At 39.2% G+C, this 21,481-nt stretch overlaps 1 protein-coding gene across 12 annotated transcripts in view; it reads left to right on the forward strand.

Annotated features, from left to right (window-relative positions):
• BACH1 (BTB domain and CNC homolog 1) overlaps positions 1-21,481 on the forward strand; it is a 134,093-nt gene that overhangs the window by 173 nt on the left and 112,439 nt on the right. Inside the window, exons 1-2 of one of the 12 annotated variants that reach the window (XR_008517496.2) lie at positions 333-800; positions 6,216-6,334. The exons of 6 other annotated variants lie outside the window; for them this stretch is intronic. The gene's annotated coding sequence lies outside the window, so the exon portion shown is untranslated. 5 more of the 12 variants (XM_054542874.1, XM_009233866.3, XM_054542872.2 and 2 more) reach the window with 5 other exon arrangements.

Raw genomic sequence — 21,481 nt, forward strand, 5'->3', positions numbered from 1 at the left:
GGCCATCCCGCCGGCCTTTCTCCGGGAGGGTTGGCGCGGTCAGGGCCGCGGGCCTGTGAGGGGAGGCCCGCGGACAGGTCCGGGGAAGGCGCGGGCGGACCGGGGGCTGCTCTTTCTGGGCTGGGCGGGGCGCGGGGGGCACGTAGCGGGGCCCGCGGGGGGCGCCGGCGGCCGGGATCCTGGAAGTGGCCGCGACGCCGGAAGGGGCGTCCCGTCGGCGGCCGAACCCCCTGCACTGCCGGAGCTGTTGTTTACCCGCGCGCGCCGTACTTTACCCGGGGCGGGCGGGGGTTGGGGGCCGCGGGGTCCCTGCCCCACCCCTCTCCCCGCCCTCGGGCGCCAGCCCGGCCCCTCGCCCGCGGCCCGCCCGGGCTGTGACACATCAGCACCGCCCTCGCGGCTTGGGCCCCGTATTGTCCTCCGCTGCCTCCCACCGCATGCCCAGCCTCGCGTCTACTCAGCCCGGTGCCTGTCGCGCGTGGGATCGCGTAAGAAAAGCCGAGTTTGTGGCTGGGGAGAGAAGGCCACCGTGCTGAGCTGGATTTAGCGAAGACTGGTTTTGGGGACCGGAGATCCCAGGACTCCCTTTGTTGGAGTTTTGCCCACGCGTTGTAATTAAGCCTCGCACAATATGGTGAGAGTGGGCGTTGATTCTGGAGACACCAGCTTTGTGCTCGTGTAATGTAACAGGAGTGCCGTTGCTTTCTCATTCTTACACGGCAGTTTCGTGTCATTGAGTAGAATTGTGCGGAATGCTTTTATGGAGTGAGGCTTCTGCGTTAAACTTGTGCTGATTCCAGGTAAAGTATAGTAGTAATTGTGAAAGAACGTGTATGGGGGAAAACGAGCTACAGTGTCATGCTTGGAGGAACAAAGAATGTTTTGTAGGATGCTTTGCTTTTTAGAGAATTGTGTAGGGGTAGGGACTGTTACCCATGGAGAATGCTATGGGAATTTGGTCATGTATTTGAACACCCTTTACATCAGAGGGTTTGCATTGAATGCAGTTCAGAAGGATAAAGGGCGGAAATCCCAGATGTGTTAGTGGCAGAGCACTTGAGCGCTTCACATAGTCAAGCAGAGAAATGGGAAGAGGCCGGCTTACTTCTTCCTGGTCTTTGGGTAGTGGTGCAAGGGCTGGGCTGAGCTGGGCTTGAAGGCACTTGCCACTTCTGCCTTTGGACATCTTAAAGAAGCCTAGGGAAGAAAGGCTCCCGGTGAGTCAGCTTGGAGTAGGTTGACTTTGGTGTAGTGATTCTTGTATTGTTGTTTAACTTATGGTTCTGTCAAGTGGTTTACTATTGTTCGGTATGTTGGTTGGTTAACAAGGTAGGATGACTCTTTAAAAAGTTGGGTTGCTGAGTCATTCGCCCCAGCTTGAGAGGTAATTAGAAACAGCTGGTGCAAATGCTCTCATCACATGCCTCCACTATAAAAGGCCAAAGAGCGCTCTAGAGGGGTTGCTTCAGAAGGCTGAAGGGGACCCAGCTGGGGTTGTTTTGATACAGGTTATCAGTGGGTGAAGTGGAAGAGCACTCTTAGGTAGTGGCCAATAGCACTGAGGCGGGTTTAAAGGCGGAGCCTCGTGACCTGCTGTCTGAGAATAAATTTGCGCTGGAGAGAGCTAAAACTGGGGAAGAAATTTGCAGCTAGGGGTAACCCAATAAAAAATATTGTAACAAAAATATTTACTGCTCTTACTGGACTTAGCTTCCTTTTTGTGGTTTTTGTTATGTGGTCTATAAGTTTCAAGCAGTGAGCTTAATTTGTGCGTCATAAAAATTTGGTTATGAGTACACAGAGGGGACTTGCTGTTTCTCATGGCCCTTGGCTTTTCATGCATACACAAGAAGTTTCAGGAGTCAGAGGAGGGTAAGCACAATATGGGTGGAGTTAATAGGTCTCACTGGGTCAAGTCTCGAAAGAGCTGTTTAATGAATGGCCAACCATAAATACCTGTCTCATTGTCTTGATTATATGACACTACTGCCTTTACACCTGGTGTCATTGCTTCTTGCTTTAAAAAGGAGCACACAACCCAAATATTTATATGAGTCCTCATTGTAAACAAAGTTTAGGAATGGGAAATGTAGAGCTGGGAATTTGGCCCTTTGGTGAAAAAAATGATGATTCCTATTAATGGTAGTTCATTTAAAATATTTTGTATTAGGAAAAACGATTTATTTTGTTCCTTTAAGTCTGGGACTAGAGGAGATTAGAAATCATGAATTTTGTAAGTATTAGGGCCTCCAAGGTGGGGTGCAAGGAGGTTCATTTGGAAAGAATATATTAAAACTTCTAAAAACTTTAATATAAGAAAGACATTAAGCTTAAAGATGCAGACTAACAATAGTGCATTCATATTATATAATGCGCGTGCATGTCCTCCACCCCTTTGTTCCTGGGGGAACATAGCCTGTTAACCACTGTCAATAACATTCTTTCAACCACCGGAATGCTTTTTCTTTTAACTTATGGTTTCCTCCTAAGAGTTCTTTCAGACTGTTAATATTCCGTTTAAGTTTTATTTTATAGGTAGTTCTATTGTCTGTATATTTTACTTTAGAAGCTTGAGTGTAAATTTCTTGTTACATTGTTGATATTGGGGATGGAAATACAAAAAATACAGACTTTCATTTGATAACCTGTATTTTGAATTTGGAGATAAGCCCAGTGGTTGGTTTGTTTAATGTATGTGATCTGAAGTGCAGTGATGTGTAAAAGGGTGCAGTGGAAATACTTGAAGATAATCTACACATTGGAGTGTAATATGTATATCATATGTAAAAATTACTTTGTACTGTTACTCCTTGAAGTCTTTTTTTTTTTTTTGCCAAGCTTACCTTCTCAATGAAGATTAATAAGATGACATATTCAGTGAATCCCTTGGGAAGTGGCATTTATTCAGAATATCAACCTCCTACTAGTGCTGGGGGCGGGTGGCGGCGGTAAGGGTGGTTAGTATTTACCATTCAGTTAAATCTCATGTGCCATGTGTCTTCTACACACCTGTACTGTGAGAGATGATGCTCAGAATAACAGTTACAAAGCCCGTTAAAATTACCACTTGTCAGATTTTCTCTTCATAGTGCTGATCTCTCCATGACTTATGTTTTAGGAATCACCACCTCCCTTCTAATTTTCTGACTAATGTTCCGTTAATGAGAGAATTGTCTTAACCCTAAAACCTGCATACCCTGAGCATTCTAAACAGAGGGTTTATTTTATGTGGTGGAACGATGATTTTTGAGATTGTTTTGATTTAAAATACATGTCAAATGTGGTAATGTACCGATGGCCAAGGTATGGGTAATTTGAATGCAATTCGCCAGAATCCGTGCCCCTTGGAGGGAACATTTCAGGACTGCAGATAAAACATTGACTTACACTAGCCTGAAGCCCTACCACCTGGCTTACACAGTGCACTAACATAACTGAAGTCTGGGTTTGATCACTGTACAGTTGACAAAGAAGCAGTAAGCAGAATGGTTAAAAGTAGATCTGGAGCCAGACTGCTTAAGGTCAGGTTGTGGTTGTGTCACCCACTTTAAAGCCTTGGGCAAGCTCTTCTACCTGGTAACTAGTGCCTCATTGTTTCCTCTGTAAAACAGGGCTGGTGATAGTAGAATCTATATCAGAGAGGTTGTTGTGAGGATTATATGCGTTAATACGGGGTAAGTGGTTAGAACAGTGCCAGCTTTATAAGAAACATCAATAAGTGTTAGGTGTTATCTGTTGTTCAGAATCAGGGAAGTACTTAGTTACACAGTAGTGTTTTGTAGCTGTTGAGAGCTGAATTGCCGCCATTGATCACAAGTGAGACTGGAAAAACAACCCGGGGAACACTCTTATGTTAAGTCAGTAACACCATCTCAAACATACATCCAACTTCTGAGGGCAAGGAACACAGGACATAGCTTTTTACTTAAAGGAATCTTAGTCTCAGCGGAGTGCTTGAGGTAGTCACTAACCAGTTAATTGAAACTGGCTTTTACGAAATAAAAACACTTGCCATTCTTTGGCTAGTTTTTTCCACGTTGTAGTTGACATTGTGGCCTGGCAGCTTTAGTAACCTGTCCACCCCTCCCTTCTTGTTAATACCAGAACAGAACTAGTTTCTCTGTACATATTCCTGGGCCCTATCCAGTTTGTTGGAAACATTTAGAATGTAAATTTGTATGCTAATTAGTTTCTTCTAAGTATTATGTTTTCTTTAGATGATGTGCCTATACTAATACAGAAAAATTATCCATGAAATGGATATGAATACAATGGATATATTTATCGTATAGCTTTTTGTACCTGTTAGTAATTCAGAAAGGTTGTGTTATTTTGACATTCTTTCAGCCAGAGTGTAAGTTTCCTGATGGTGAGAATCTGTGTCTTTCTATTTTATCTCCTATGGCACTCTGAATGTGCCTTGGCTGTGTTTCTTTAATAAACTGTTGGTTGCTGAACTGGGTGGTATGATATGCGTTCATTCTAGTTCTGTGGTTTTGAAACTTGGGAATGTTTAACAGATTGAAGGAGAGAACATCGTGTGTGTGGTACCTTGTAAGTGTGCACTGAGTTGAAATTCTTTTGATTATTTAGCTTTCTACTTTCTGTTTTTATCATTGGTGTGATTATTGAGAAGGCAGCTGGAATTAAGTAATTCTAGTTCATCTCCTAAGGTAGATATAAAACTTGTCTTGTGACTTATTTTTACCCATAATTGGCTTAGAATTGAATTGAGCAAAATGTAATTTGGTTTTCTAGATGTTAAATGTCTTATATGTCTAATACTTTGAATGTCACTCCTCTAGAACAGGTTCTTTGTTTTATTTAGGATCAGGGACAGGTTAGAAAATATTCATAGGATAATAAAAAACTGCCCTGAAGCAAACATGAAGAAGAAATAGTGGTAGCCAGAATCTTGGTTGTTAATGACCAGTGCAGGAGCACAGTGGGCATGCAGTGAAATTGGCTGGCAGCTGGTTCCTTTCTCAGTACGGGCACAATTTAGAAAATGTTACATTAATGCAGCTGAAATTTTGTGCAGATCATGTTATTTGAAAAATAAATGTAAACACTTTTCGCAATGCCTTAGGAAAGTCATCGTTCAAACTAATATTTTTGTAATAAACTAATTATTCCCAGTTTGTTTTTTTTTTTTTTTTTTTTGAGAATATCACTCTGTCGCCCAGGCTGGAGTGCAGTGGCGCGATCTTGGCTCACTGCAACCTCCGCCTCTTGGGTTCAAGCAATTCTTCTGCCTCAGCCTCCGTAGTAGCTGGAATTACGGGGCACCCCCCACCATGCCCAGCTAATTTTTGTGTTTTAGTAGAGATGGTTTTCACCATGTTGGCCAGGCTGGTCTCGAACTCCTGACCTCAAGCAATCCACCCGCCTTGGCCTCCCAAAGTGCTGAGATCACAGGCATGAGCCACTGTGCCTGGCCCCCAATTATTCCTGGTTTCTTTCAGGTAAAGTTATTTTCACTTTTTAAATTTATCATTTTTTAGATCAGATCAGTCATACTGGACAGTTGCACTCTACTTCCCCATCCCTCATTAAAGTGGAATTACACTAAAAAAGGTTTTCAATTCCTTTGTAGCCTGGACATTAATAATAGCCTACCTCCAAGGCTGTAGAGTAAATAGTATAGTAAGGGAAATGTCCCTCCTTCCTCCTACACACCTTTTTTCCAGTTATCTCTTCTTTTTATTGATTGTCTGCCTCCAGGACCCTGGGGAGGTGTTTTTGTCCTAAGGAGGTGAACTCCTCAGGATCCTATTGAAGAAATAGGGCGACTATCCACCCAACTTACTCTTTACTGATATCTTCCTATGCTTAATGCCTTATTCATTTTCTAAAGTTTGCCAGCGTCTTTTGGAAGTCAGCTAAATTAGTGCAGTTGCTCATCCATCAGACAGTTTGTTATAAAATGTGTGGCTATAAAAGATTGAATAAATTTATTAGGTTGTAATTTCATTAATGTGTATTTTATATTTAAATATTATTTTTAAAAATGTACAGTGGTTGTCTGATCTTGGCCCAGGCCTCTTCAATTTCCAGTGTACCTGATGTCTCTTTATCGACTGTTTTTCTGAGGTGTATTCTCAGCCTGGCTCTGGGTACTCCCCTAGGTAAGAGTCATAATTCGGGTTAAAAGAGGTAAGAAAAAAAAAAGCTTTTGGCTCTTGTAATCTTGTTTTTTTTTTCTTTCACATTAGCAAAAGACTGTTGAAGTAGAAAGCATTTTGCCCAGCTCACTCGGGTTCTTTGCTGGCATGCCTTCAGTTTCAGTTGTCGTCCAGAGAAGTCAAAGGAAATGCTACTTGGGGATGAGCATGTAATTACGATTAACTTTCCCTACTTCGTTGTCTTTTTGTGGTAAAAGACTGTCACAAGTACTATTCAAACTATAGGTATTTTTTTTTTAGATTTCTAAAAAGTGTATTTTGTCTCTGAGGGCTTCCTGTCTTTGGACTAGTTTGTCTTTTTCCAGACCCCAGAAAGGCTGGGCCACCTTTTCTTCTCTGAGCAGGTTGGTAACAGTGGTCACAAATAGCAGAGGAGCTGAGATTCTAGAGAGCTATCCTACCACTGCTTCTCAGATGACAGTGTGGAAACAGCCTCTTCTTTTTTGTTGAATTAGCTTGGAACAGCTCTCTAATCTCTGAAGAGTGAGGAAAAACTGTGTTTTTAAGGTTCAAGGCTAAGGCACTTTGTTCTCTTTTCTCCCTGTTCCTGCTGTTGTTCTCCCCCAACTCACACAAACACATGCTTAACTTCCAGTGTATGTGGACAGTAGGGTTGCTAAATTCATTTCAGTATTTTTGGCATTCCTACATGTTAGGCATTTGGTTTACATTTAACTTATGAAACAAATGTTTAGGCTTTTATAAGCCAGGAACGTTTCCAGATATTGGCAATAATGAAGTTTTCAGAAGTTACAGTCTAATAGACAGGCAAACCATTCCCATAGCATGCTATAGTAGCAACATGTAAAATGTGCTGTGGAACCATAGACTATTAGAAGCCCACGTTTTGGGAAATCAAGAAAGCCTTAGGGATGTTTTATGGTGAATGCATAGGTTAGTGGAGGAAACAACTTGTATCAACTGAATTTGAGAAGCTTAGCTGTGAATAAGAGTAGAGAGAAATAGATTTTAGTAGGGAGAAGTTGGGTCGGGAAGAGTGTGTGTGTGTGTGTGTGTGTGTGTATTTAAAAATCCACGTTTTTTAAATACCTGGAAAAAAGGTTGAAGATGAGGCAACGTCGTTGTTTTGTCCTTGGCAATTTCCTCTTATGGTTGCAAGATGGCTGCCACAAGTTCAAGTGTCAAGAAAATATGACTTAAGTTTCCTGGAGGAAGACACACTTTTTTTTTTTTTTTCCTAGGTTGTTTCTATCAGTGAGAAAAGTTTTTCCCTCAAGTCTCATAGTAGATGCTACCTTGTCCCTCTCTCCTCTCTTCATAGGTCAGCATTGCACACAAGCCAGTGCCTAAATGAGTCAAGGTCAAGGGGAATAGCACCACTGTGATTGGCATAAATGGATCGTGATTCATCTTAGGTTGTGGCTGGGGTCTACTTCCTCGGAAGTTGATGGCCTCGGGTTGAGAGTAGATACGTGAGCACAGTCAGGGTTTGGTTAGAAAGTGAGAGGGTGAATGGCGTTGTGCAGTTAACAGTGACATCCTTGTCTACTAGTTCTGGCACCATTACACTTAGATACAGACATTGGAGGAGAAAAAGAAAATGTGCTTGTCTTTGGATTTGGGATTTTAGGTGACTTTTTTTCCTTTTATATGCCATTTCCTTCTATGATCAAGTAGCACTTTTACAATCAAATCAAATCGATGGTGTATGTAAAAATTATTTAAAAATTGAAAATGCCAATTTTGCCAATAAAGATATATAGAAGAAATAAATTTTTTTTTCAATACTTTAAACATTTCGAAAGTTCCCTGCCATTGTCTAAGTCCTTTCAGGGAGAGGAGAACATATAATTATATTTTGTAGTTTCTGATTATGTGTATACTAAGAGGACTACTCTGTCCCTCAGTCTATAGTGCACACCCACCTGTGGTCTCTATGGCTTGCACTGAGTGCTGAGGCCAGCCTGGCTCAGATAGAATTGTTAGTTCATTGGCTAGATAGGTCAGGAGTCTTTAGAATGCAAATTCTTGAATCAGAAGTACAAACAGGAACATCTTCCCTTTTCTACACACTCATTCCCCTCCTCGAAGGGAAAGCTGTCCCGTGGTTAGCTTATTCGTCATTCTTTTCAGACTTTAAAATTAATGCCACCTTAAGTTTATACAGTATTCTTGTGGTACTCCTAACTTTTCTGTTTTGCTGTATGTGTACATTGTAAAAAGATTAAATCAAGCTAATTAACATGTCCATTACCTCTCTTACCTTTGTGTATATGTGTGTGTGTGTGTGTGGTGAGAACCTTTAAATCTGTTCTCTTAGCAATTTTGAAATACAGTAGGCTCCCCATCCACTGTTTCACTTTCAGCAGTTTGTTACCTGTGGTCAAATGAAGTCCAAAAATACTAAATACAACAGATATTTTGAGAAAGAGACAAACATCACATTCACATAACTTTTATTACAGTATATGGTTATAATTATTGTATTTTATTATTGTTAATCTCTTACTGTGCTTGATGAAAAAGCATAGTATATATATAGGGTTTGTTACTATCTGCAGTTTCAGGTATCCACTGGGGTTCTTGGAATGTATCCCCTGTAGATAAGGGGGACACCTGTGTGTGTTGTTACAAGTATGGTCACTGTGTAAAAGCACTTTTATATTTCATTCTTGTTCCTTCTCAATCCCAAGTTTGGGTGCTTCCTGTGCTGTGAAAGGCAGACAAATAATGTAAATCCTGAACACTTGAGTGTTGTAAATTTACAAAATGAAAAGTAATTGCTCAATGGTTGTTTCTTTTTGAGAGTAACAAATAGACTGTGATAAATGGCCAGAGTAGGCTTCTGAACTGGTATTATTTTTTTGGATAGAATTTAGAAAGACTTGTACTACCAATATAATTTTTGTCTCAGATAAATGCAATAGTATTTAGCTACTTAGTAGTTCCTCAAATGCTATTTAAACTGAGATATATTTCAGCTTTATTTATAGGCTGCAAATTGTTCCTTATTTGGCTGAATCTTGTGGTTATGATATAATGAAAAGTAGTTACTGAGATCACTGGTGCAAAATCTGTAGCTTGGAAATCCTCATTTTAGGAATGATTATTTTGACTCCCAAGTAAACAGTAAAAAATAGACTTATGTTTTTAGTTTTAGCTATGTATATTGAGAAAGTGTGGCCCTACGGTGGCTGTTAGGGATTAGTGGATTAGGTTGTTTTTAAATAAGGCATTTCAGTTTAGTATCTCTACTTGAATAAAACAGTTTCAAATTTGTGATTCATATGATATACTGATTGCCGTACGGTAACTTCTGTTTTATTTAATTAAAATTGTTAACATTCTTTTTTTTTAATTAATTATTATTATTATTATACTTTAGGTTTTATGGTACATGTGTGCAATATGCAGGTAAGTTACATATGTATACACGTGCCATGCTGGTGCGCTGCACCCACTAACTCGTCATCTAGCATTAGGTGTATCTCCCAATGCTATCCCTCCCCCCTCCCCCCACCCCACAACAGTCCCCGAAGTGTGATGTTCCCCTTCCTGTGTCCATGTGTTCTCATTGTTCAATTCCCACCTATGAGTGAGAATATGTGGTGTTTGGTTTTTTGTTCTTGCGATAGTTTACTGAGAATGATGATTTTCAATTTCATCCATGTCCCTACAAAGGACATGAACTCATCATTTTTTATGGCTGCATAGTATTCCATGGTGTATATGTGCCACATGTTCTTAATCCAGTCTATCATTGTTGGATATTTGGGTTGGTTCCAAGTCTTTGCTATTGTGAATAATGCCGCAATAAACATAACGTGTGCATGTGTCTTTATAGAAGCATGATTTATAGTCCTTTGGGTATATACCCAGTAATGGGATGGCTGGGTCGAATGGAATTTCTAGTTCTAGATCCCTGAGGAATCGCCACACTGACTTCCACAAGGGTTGAACTAGTTTACAGTCCCACCAACAGTGTAAAAGTGTTCCTATTTCTCCACATCCTCTCCAGCACCTGTTGTTTCCTGACTTTTTAATGATTACCATTCTAACTGGTGTGAGATGGTATCTCATTGTGGTTTTGATTTGTATTTCCCTGATGGTTAACATTCTTTTTATACTCTTAAGCACCTCTCCCCACCCTCACCCCCCCCCTTTGACTCAATTTTATTGTGAGTTGGTGTATAGTTAGGAATTTGAAGAGCACTTTTTTTGTTTATTTTATCTTTTCAGTTACTATGCATACTATGTGTGTCAACTCTTAAACCTACAGGGGGTCATTTTGGCCATCAACTAGTTTTAGGGCTTTCGCCTCCTAAAGAATACGAATTATGGTTATAATTTTTACAGTTTAAAAACAAGATGGCATATGAAGAATCTTTATTTCATTATGAACATAGAACATGGATGCTTAATCCTCTGTATTGAAAGTAACTTGTAGTGAAATACTTTCTAGCGTTCTTTTCTTCTAGTTTTCCATATGTAGTATGTATAACTATAGACCTTGATGATTTAAGTTGAGCACAGTTTAGTGTCAGATTCCTTTCAGTGATGCATGAGATTGGTTATATAATCTAGTGAGTGTTATTTAGAAATTAATTCACCAGACCTGGGTGTGGTGGCTCACGCCTGTAATCCCAGTACTTTGGGAGGGCGAGGCAGGCAGATCACCTGAGGTCAGGAGTTCGAGACCAGCCTGGCCAACATGGTGAAACCCTGTCTCTACTAAAAATATGAAAATTATCTGGGCGTGGTGGTGCTCGCTTGCAATCCCAGCTACTTGGGAGGCTGAGGCATGAGAATCGCTTGAACCTGGGAGGCAGGTGTTACAGTGAGCCAAGATTGTGGCACTGCACTCCAGCCTGAGTGACAGAGTGAGACTCTGTCTCAAAAAAAAAAAAAAGAGAAAGAAATTCACCAAATATTGATTAATACGGGGAAATTTGTTGTTCCATGAATGCCCATTTAATCTGTTTGTCTAATAGTGTTCATTCTCATCACACACAGGATACTTGGGGTATTTCTTGTACTCCTTGTTCTTCCATCCCTCCTCAGTTTTACCTGTTCTTCCCCCACATACCACTTGAGTCATGTAACGTGAATTGAAATGTAATGTTTGGACCTGGGAGCAGAGACTTTTTCAGTTTTTAAATTATTGCCCTTCTCAAGCCTTTAGTTTCCTTATCTGTAACAGAAGCGGGTCATCCTGGATGAATGTGCTTTTTTAATTGGAAATTCTTTAGATCTGTGAAATTAGCTGTTATTTTGGGCAGACTTGTGCAATTTTAATATTTTCATTTTATCTTGAGATCCTTATTAAGCTTAACTGAATTTTTATTATAGGAAGTGTTAAGCCAGGTAATTTATGGAAGATCACACAGTTGATGATATCAGTAGAGCGTTAATCTGATTATCCTGGGCTGCTGGTAGCCTTAAAATAACCTAAAACTTGATTTCCTGTTGTCCTTAATAATTCTGTGTGTGTGTTTAACACTTCATATTTTTCAGATGGCTTCGTGAGACAGATAGGGTGGGAGCTACCTACTTAGACTATCTATTCAGTTTCACACATGCACATTTGCCCTTGTTCACATGGCTAGACTTGACTTGGTGGGTCTTTCCTCCTGATTTTCCTATAGCAGGGTTCTCTCATTTTTTTTTTAAACACCAAGTCTTCTTTTTATTTTAGGTTTCTATAAAATTTAATTTATTCTTTAGTAATTTATTGTGAAGAATCTGCTAAGTTTTAGAGCCCATCAACTTAACCATGTAGTGACAAACCAATTATCTGCTGATGACTGTAGGAAATATCTAAAGGGGGAAAACGTAATTGGCAATCTTTGGGAGATTTCACGACAATCAAAATAAATGTGAACTATCTTTTTAACCAAGGCACATTTTTTGTTTATAGTTATTTATTCCAACATTTTTCTGATTATAAAGTAGTATGTATTTATGGTTAAGAATTTGAATGCAGAAACAAAAATACCTAGATCTTACCATGCTAATATTTTAATTATATATCCTAACAAGGCATGGTGATGGTGATGAGGATGGCAACCAAGATTTCTGGACATACTGAATTGGTGATGCCTGTTAGACATACAGGTAGTAATTTGAGTATGCAGTTGGCTATGTGAGTATGAAATTCAAGAGAAGTCAAGATTGGACCAAATACGAATATGAGAGTGTTCAGCAAGTCAGTGAAGTGATCGTGTCTCCACTGTGGGTCCAGATGTGTTCACCTAGGGAGTGTGTGCAAAGAAGAAACCAGAGGATTGTGGTATTCTGGAAGCCAAGTGAAGACAAGGTTTCAGGAAAGGAATGATCAACTTGTTAAATATTGCTGAGATGCTATGTAAGAAGACTGAATATTTGCCATTTGGTGATGTGGAAGCTGTTGAGCTTCACTAAATGGTTTCCACGGAGTGGAGGGGAAAAGGCTTGTTTGAGTGGGCTCAAATGAAATTGGGAAGAGAGGGAAGAGACAGTGTGAGTATAAATGGTTCCTTTTGGAAATTCAGAACAGGAGAGCAAAGAATTACAGATCGAGGGGTATAAGGAGGGTCAATAAATTTTAAGAGAGGATCCATTATTCATCAGTTCCATTAAAGGCAAATGCAAAATTTTATTATGTGCGTGGTTTTCTGGTGGAAGTTCAATAGATTTTATCAGATTTTGTAAGGCAGAGAACCAGTGCTCTAGTGATTTGGCAGTTCAACAGCTCATTTTGCTGGAGGATACCCTTAAATTTTTAACTGATTTAAATTAATATTCGCCAGTATTAAATAGTATGTGTAACATCGTACCCAAACAAGATGTCTTTCTGTATTTTTTTCTTTCCATCTCTTAGTTTTGTTAAAATCTTTTTAGTTCAAAATTTTCTCTATCAAATGCCTTTTCTATTTGAAGACTCTCCTAAAAAGTTATATTAATACTTGCAACCAAGTTATCAACAATTTACATTTAACTAAGTTTTGCTACTTTTGTTTACTGTCTATTTAAACATTTTAAGTTTGTGTTTTTAGTCAAAGTAATACTTGTTGGTTTTTGTTTGTTTGTTTTAAGTACAGAGAACAACCTTATCTGCTGCACCTCACCCCCTAATTCTGCTTCAGAGTTATGTGCAATGTTTACTGATTTCTGCTATTTAATTTTTTTGGTGGATACCTCTATCTAAAATGTTTACACCTCAGTTTATTTATCAACCTAAGACATTATCTGTTGACTTGCTATTACTGTGGATGATGATTTCGTTTACTCTACTATCCCCCCACATGTATTTGTAATCCTGTTATTCCACTTCTACTCTTGATCACCTCTGCAACTCCAGCTGTAAACATTTTTTTTCTATTTCTTTTTCTTGTCTCATTAATCTAAGGCAGTGCCTTTTGACTCTGCACATTGTAAGTTGTATGGAAATACCATTCCCATTCTCCCTGATTCTGTCTCCCAGCCTGCTTTATTTTGTCAAGGTTAATAATATTTACATTCTATGCTATAGTTGTAATTAAGTCTCATTATTTGTCTATTCTAAAAGTTGAAAAAAGTCACAGAGATGTAAAGTGACATGCTCAACTGACAGGGGAGTCCTCAAGTTATAAAGTGCTATTAATCTTTTGTGCTGTCCACCCATAGGTATCCCTAGAGCAGCTAGCTGCTATTTGGCAGTTTCTGGAAAAGTCTTTATGTCCTTACTTGTGCTCCCTGATAACAACTCTGTCCTCTTCTTCAGCCCCTGATTGTGGGATTTTAGGGGTATCTGAGGTGTAAGTATTTAGAAAGTGGTGTAGACAAACCGTGGAGGAGGCTGAGTTGGGAAATTTTACGTGTTGGGGGAATTTTCATTCTTTGCCTTTTTCCCCTCCCCTCTTTCTTGTGGGAGCGTTAACTGGGATAGTAACAATTGCACCCGCCTCTCTGCCCATTAGTTGCTCATCTTAGAAAATCTACAGTTAACATCATATTTAGTGGTGAAATACTTAACACTTTCCTTATATGGGAATGAGATGAGGAAGAAAAAGATAAGGGAAGAAAAAGAAATAAGCATAAAGATGGGAAAGAAGTAAAATTGTCTCTGTTTGCAGATGACATGATTGTGTGCATAGAAAATCCTGTGGAATCCACAAAGCAGCTATCTGAACTAGTAAGCAAATTAAGGTTGCAGAATTCACGGTTGGTATTTAAAACGATAATTTTGTTTTTACACAATAGCAACAAAACAAAAGAGAAAATGAAGTTTAAAAAAACCAACTCTATATGCAGTAACTATAAACATTAAATGCTGAGGAATATAGCAAAAGCTTCACAAGCCCTTTTTACTAAAAAGATCATAATAATGTTGAGATAAAGAATGCCTGAGTAAATGAAGAGAGATGCCATATTCATATACTGGAGGACTCAGTTTTTTAGATGTTGGTTCTCCCCAAATTGATCTGTATTTTCATTGCAGTCCTAATCAGAATTCAGCTAGCTCTTACAGTAGAATTTAATAAGAATTAAAAAGCCCAGAAGAATTAGACATTTCACAAAAGAAGATATACAAATGGCAAGCACATGTAAAGAGGCTCAACATCCATTACTTATCAAGAAATGTAAAGTAAAACCACAGTGAGATACCACCATACATATCAGGATAGGCAGGATTAAAAAGATGACAGTACCAAGGGTTAAGGAGAATGTAAAGCACGGCTCTCCCACCTTTTGGCTTCCTTGGGCTGCATTGGAAGAATTGTCTTGGGCCACAAATAAAATACACTAACACTAACGACAGCTGACAAGCTAGGGAAAAAAAAAGGTCCATGCATGATTTTCATGCTATCTACCACCGCAGATGAAGCAAAAAAATCCTCACATTCAAAGGGATGGGCACGTCTTACGTAGAGCATTCTCGTTAATTGCCATACATTGGAATTGTCATACATTGCTGGTAGCAAGATAAAATGATACAGTCACTTTGGAAAACTATTCAGCAATTTTTAAAAAGTTAGGCATGTGCCTATAATATGACTCAGCTCTTCTACTCCTAGGTGTTTACCCAAGAAAAATGATACACGAAATATATGTCCATGCAATGTTCATCAAAGCTTTATTACAATAATCCCAAATTGAGAACAATGCAAGGGTACATCTTTATTATAGTAGTCCATCAGAGTCAAATGGATAAACAAATTGTGGCATATCCATGTAATGGAGTGTTATTCTGTAATACAAAAGAACATTTGATGTATACAACAACATGAATGAACCTCAGAAACATGAAGTGAAAGAAACCCGAAGTAAGAGTACATAATATGTGATTCTATTTGTATAAAAAGAAAATGCACATTAATCCATAGTGACATAAAGCAAATTATTGGTTACCTGGAATCAGGCACAGGGAAGGTTACATGTCAGTGCCCTTGGAGGAAGGGGCATGTGAAATTTTGAGGACTGATGGAAATTTTGTCTTGGTTGGGGTGGTGGTGGTGGTTTTATGCACATATACAGTTGTTAAAGGTCATTGTATTGTATGCTTTTAATAGATATGGTTTATTCTATACAAATCATACCTCAAAGTTGCTTAACAAATAGTGACTGACAAATGCATGACAGAAAATATATATTCAGTAAATAAGCTTTATTGATGTGGATCAATTCTAGTTACTAGTTCATATTTTCATAACAGATAACAATCCTATTCAGAATCAAGTAGCAGCCAAATATGTTAAGCAAATAAAAGACTTCATTGTTTCTTAAACTCTTTGTAGTAAGAAGGTATAACAGTGGAATCTGTTAGTCTTGTTTTGGTTCTGGAGCTTGGATTTCCTGTGTTCCTTCTCATCTTTGTTCCTGTATTTACTTCCAAGCTCTTCTAAGCTTATGACCTGGAATTATCAAAGTTGGATTTGTTCGTTTGGGAAGTAAAACACCATTTAGTTTTGACCTCTGAGGATTCTATAACTTTATCAAACTTCTCTAACAGTTCAGACTCTTCTCCTCTAAGCTTAACCTTAGTTTCATAATTTCAAATATGGATTTAGATCCAGCAACTATAACAAAAGGTCCATGACTTAACCATATAGTTTTTAATATTAGGAAAAGTAAATGAAAAATCTTGCCTGTATGGGACTTCACATGATGTCGTAATAATCATGAGCTGCAAAAATTGTAGTGATTCCCTCCCACCCCATTTTAAAAAAAAGCGGTGGCATCTTTAGTTATATAACAGTTCTAATGTAAATTACCAGGTTATTTACTCCTCTAACAATGTCATCATTTTTGGTGTTGCTGTAAGCTCCTCTGCTACTTACCTTAGTTCAAACTTTTTTTTGTTTTCCATTTTCATTCAGCCTTTTCCAAATATATTTGTCGGTGTACCTTATCCAATAATACTTAAGGCTTTTCTTAAGGCTGAGAGAAATAACTTTAGAAAATGTGATTATCAAATACAGATGTTTAAACAGTTATGATATTTAAGCCTGTAAATGGTTAAAGAAAATAACAACTTGGTCATGGAGTTACTCTTCCAGGCTCTCCTGGCAGGTGAGTCGGGTCTTAGGACCTTGGGAAGAATGTTGTCTTAAATTACCATCTTGAATTACGTTTCCACAGACTTTTTGATGTTAAGTTTTTTTCAGAATTACAGAATGTTGAAAAGCCATGTCTTTAGAATTTTTCTTATGGGAATCTCCACCTTAAATTTAAAATCATTTTTAAAATAAAGACCCTTAAAGGAGAGTTAAGGGTATAGACACAGGATACTGTTGGATCTTTGCCATCCACTTGAAAAATTGAATATAAGGTTCACCTAATTTCAGAAGAACACTCAAACTTTGGGTATCTTAGGTGTATTGTAACAGGAACTGACTGGCTTAGGGGATTTTGAAGCTTGGGCTTAGGGAGCTTAGCTTTCTTAGCTTAGGGAGCTAAGAAAGATGTCATAGTAAGAGGAATTTGCCTGTCTTCTGAGCCATTGAAGACCCTGCCCTGAAATTGAGTGAGGTGAAAGTAATTGACAGGTTGATGAAGGTGACGTTAGGCAGAAACAGTGAGGAGGCAAAGGTGGAAATTCCAAATAGCCACTAGAAATGCGAGAAGGCAGGTTTTGAGGAATGGAGTGGGCTGCAGATCAGGGCACTGCTTTTATAAAAAGGCTGACACTTGTCCATATGCACCGTTCCTGATGTCCACTGGCCACCAGTTGTGGCCAACCACACACACACATACCCTTGACTAACAGAACTATTTGTGAAATAATTGTTCTCATTAATTGAATATTATGGTTAAATGAAAATTGACCAGGAAAGTAGTTTTTGTTTGAAGACTTACTTCAAATAAATACCTTTCCAGATGTCCACATTCCTGTGTAAATTGATTATAATGATCATTATTGTCTTTTTTATCTTTAGGCATCATTCTCATTTTGAACATATCTAGGTTATGTTCTTGAAGGGACAGTCTTTTATTGGTTGTTTTCATGGCACTTAGTGCATCATGTGGCACAGCTAACACTTCTAGGAAGAACATTTGTCATTGTTCAATGAAGATAAAAAAATGTATGGTAGCCTTTAAAAAAAAATAAATTTGAGGTGTTATTTATTGTACGCTTCTACATTGAGAATTAAAACACAACATAGTCCATTGAGACTTGAGGTAGATAAAATTCTAGCTCTTTTGCACACATGGAACTTTATACAAAGTTATCTTCTGACTTTCTGTTACATGAAATATTGTAGACCTGATTCCATGATCACATGTTCACCTTAGGTTTTTAAAAGTTTTTTTCCTTTAAATAAATTATCTTTAAAATTATATAATTTGATAAAGCCACAGCATCTTGTTTTCTGTATGATTTTGAAAGCAAAAATGTCAAGTAGTAACTGTATCAAAACTTAAATTATGTGCATTCAGCAGAGAGCAGAAGTTATTTCCAAATTGAGGTGTAGGAAGCTTTAAAATGCTTATTCATCCTTTATCAGCACTAGTGAATGAATTGGCAATTTCCTAAGGTCAGCAAACTGTTATTTTGAATGATAACAATAGTATTATTTCTAAGAATATAGAAAAATGCAGGCATAACACAGGAGTCTAAATTTAGTATTAAGTTAATAAAATTTTAGATTCTGGAAGGCTGGAGTGTTTTTAGGTGTGAGAAATGTTAGAAGGTGCATGATGGATGTTAGAGGACATGAAGGTGCCGTTCTTGTCTGATGTAGTTGTTACATAGTTATTGGGTAAAAATGGATTGCTGACCACTTAGATGGTTTCCAGGATTAGGAGAAATGATTTTCAGAACACTTCTGTAGTGCCTCATGCTAATGAAAGCAAAGGGCAAGGTGTTTTCATTACTGTAGGTCATCTATATTGGCCATGTTTATAGTTGCCAATCCTTGCTCTTTTTTGGCCTGTTGTTGCAGTTATGTCTTTGACTTCCAGAGGGATGAGCTGGCCTCTTTTTTTGTCCCTCAAGTCTCTGGAAAAGCTGTCTAAGAAATTTTCTCTGAATGCTTAGCTCAGTGGCATTGTTCCACATATGTTGGAATAGGTGACTGGGCTGTGTTTGGAAGAAGATCTAGATTGGGGTCTCCAACCTCTGGGTTGCACAGCAGGAGGTGAGTGGCTGCCCAGTGAGCATTACTGCTTGAGCTCCACCTCCTGTCAGATCAGCAGTAGCATTAGGTTCTCATAGGAGTGTGAACCCCACGGTGAACTGGGCATGCGAGGGATATAGGTTGCGCAGTCCTTGTGAGAGTCTAATGCCTGATGGTCTGAAACAGTTTCATCCTAAAACCATTGCGCCCGCCCATCTGGGGAAAATTTGTCTTCCATGAAACCCATCCCTGGTGCCAAAAAGTTGGAGACTGCTGATCTAGATGATCTCTGTTTTGTTTCTGTATTAAAAATAAGAAATTACTCATTCAGCAGCATGTACCTGTGTTGGACCAGGTCCAACAGGTATGCTTGGGTTATGGCAGGGAACAGATCAGACAAAGTTGTGACATTTAAACAGAGAACTAAAAGGTGAGCCGTTAGCTGGCTGAAGAGTAGAAGTCCAGATAGTGGCCACAGTGTATGTGGAGGCCCTGAAATCAGTAGGAGCTTGGGCCTATGGAGCAGGAAGGAAGAGACAGTGAGGCTAGAGAATAGCAAGAGAGGGGGGCAATGGCTTGAGATAAGTCTGGATTAGTGGATGGAAAACCCAACTACATAGGACTTGAGGACATGTTAAGGATTTTGAAGTGATCATAAGCCATTTATTTGGAAGATGACATAGGGTTTTTGTTATGAAGAGAATACATTGGAGGGGGTCAAGAGGGGCTTTAGGGGTATAAGGCTTTTGTTAATATTATCACCACTAATAACAGCTAATATTATTTGTTGCTGTAGACCAAGCACTGTGCTGTGAACCCTTTTCCCTCACCATCTCATATAAACTTCAGAACATCTGAGTGAGGTGGTGTTTTCTTTGCCGAGACAGTGAGGTTAAGCAACTTGGCCAAGGTCATATAGCTAGTAGTGGCAGAGCTGGGATCTGAACCCAGACAGTGTAAGATTGTAAATTCTGAGACTCTAAATCCTGTGGTGGTTGCCACTGGGCCTGTATTTTTCATTGTGTAGGTGATGGGCCATTAGTGGGTCTTGAAATTGAGTGGATCACAACTGGGATTTAAAAAAAAAATTGAATGGAGTAGAAAGTATCAGACTACTTGCATGTAATAAGCATAAATATTGATATGTGAAAGTTTATTTTTATTTTATGTAACTAAACTTGTACATTTGTGAGCTTGTGAGCTGTTACAGAAGGTTAAACAGCATTTTTCCAGGCAGGAGCTAATGATGGCTTGGATTAGAATTGTGCTGATGCAGATGGAGAGAGGTGGACCCCAGTGTTAAGAGGCAGAGGCAGCAGGACTTAGTAAGAGATTGGATAGAGGTGCCCAGCTGAGGAAGGAATGAGGAATGAGTCCCAGATTTCTTGGGTGAACAGCATCAGTCATGGTGCATGCTGTGCTCAATCCACTTTAAGGGAGACTGATCCTTCTTAGAGGAGTCCTCATGGATGGCTGTTTTACTACCTGAATTTCTAGTTTCTCTCAGCTGCAGCTGATAGGACTTGGGGTTGGCATCTCGCCCAGGGGCAGCAAATCTGTAAGCTAGCTCTCAACCCATGAGATGATGTGTTACTGAAAACTGCCTAAACAGATGTTGAGTCAATAATTAATTCTCTGGAATTTGAGGTGAATAGTCAGCCAGCTGGTGGTAGGATGAGAAGCGATGGGCCACAGATGTATGTAGTTGGGCTACTAGCAGCTCTAGGGTGAAGGTGTAGGAATTATTTGTGTGGAGTCACCTTGAGATCCAAAGAACCTTTAGATTTCAGTGTCTAAGGCCCAGAGTCATTCTCTTTCTGAAGCTCAGGTTCAATTTTTTTTTTCTTGCTCTCTCTGTGGTCCATTTCTGAGTTCTCAAGCATAACCTTTTAGTAATATCCAGCTCCCCACATTGCTGCAGTGAATCTCCATACTGTGCGTTCAGCTAGTAGTAAGTGGAGACAGAATGATGGAGTAGTTAAAAAAATGTCTGGTGGCAATTCCCCATCTTTGTCTTATTGGTCTTTTGATGTTGGCCAAGATACTTCTTACTGAGCCTTGGTTTCCACATCTGTAAAACTGGGATGATAGGAGAGCATCACAGGGCTGTTTTGAGGCATAAATGAGAGAAACTCTATCTAGCACTTAGCTCAGTGCCTGGTGAAGAATTAGAGCTTAATAATCTTGCCATTGATAGCTAACATCTTTAGGATAGTCTCTGGAGAGACTTAAACGTGTTCATTAACAAACACTATGGGAAGGAGCCAGCATAGAGGGAGAGGTTGGATATATATGAGACAGGGTGTTAAGAGAAGGTATTGGATCCCAGAGAAGCAGGGATGGCATGGGATTAAGAGAATACATTACAGATTGTTTTCAACAGAAGAGGGAACCTGATGGAGGTGGTAGGAGGACTGCTTTTTCTGAGGTTGGGTCCCAGTCATGGTGATTTGCTAGGAGAGATGCTGATATCAGGAGGAGAAAAGTGGCAAGGTAGAAAGCTATTATAGAGAACAGGAGACAGGGACATACCAGAAAACTGGTGAACAGTACCAAGAGCCTGCGACTGCACATTGTAAATTTATAATGACACCAGTCTGCGTGTTTCTACAGTGTTTTCTGGCAGTGCTGTGTTCAAAAGAATGATGAGCTACAAAAGTAAGATTAGTATAATTTTGAAGGGTGTGCATCCTAGATACCAGGAAAGAATAAGGAGGCTGGGAGTGTGGGTACAGGGACATAGTAGGGCAGGCGGTC

Source organism: Pongo abelii, chromosome 22, assembly GCF_028885655.2.
Source record: "Pongo abelii isolate AG06213 chromosome 22, NHGRI_mPonAbe1-v2.0_pri, whole genome shotgun sequence".
Taxonomy (NCBI): Eukaryota; Metazoa; Chordata; class Mammalia; order Primates; family Hominidae; genus Pongo; species Pongo abelii.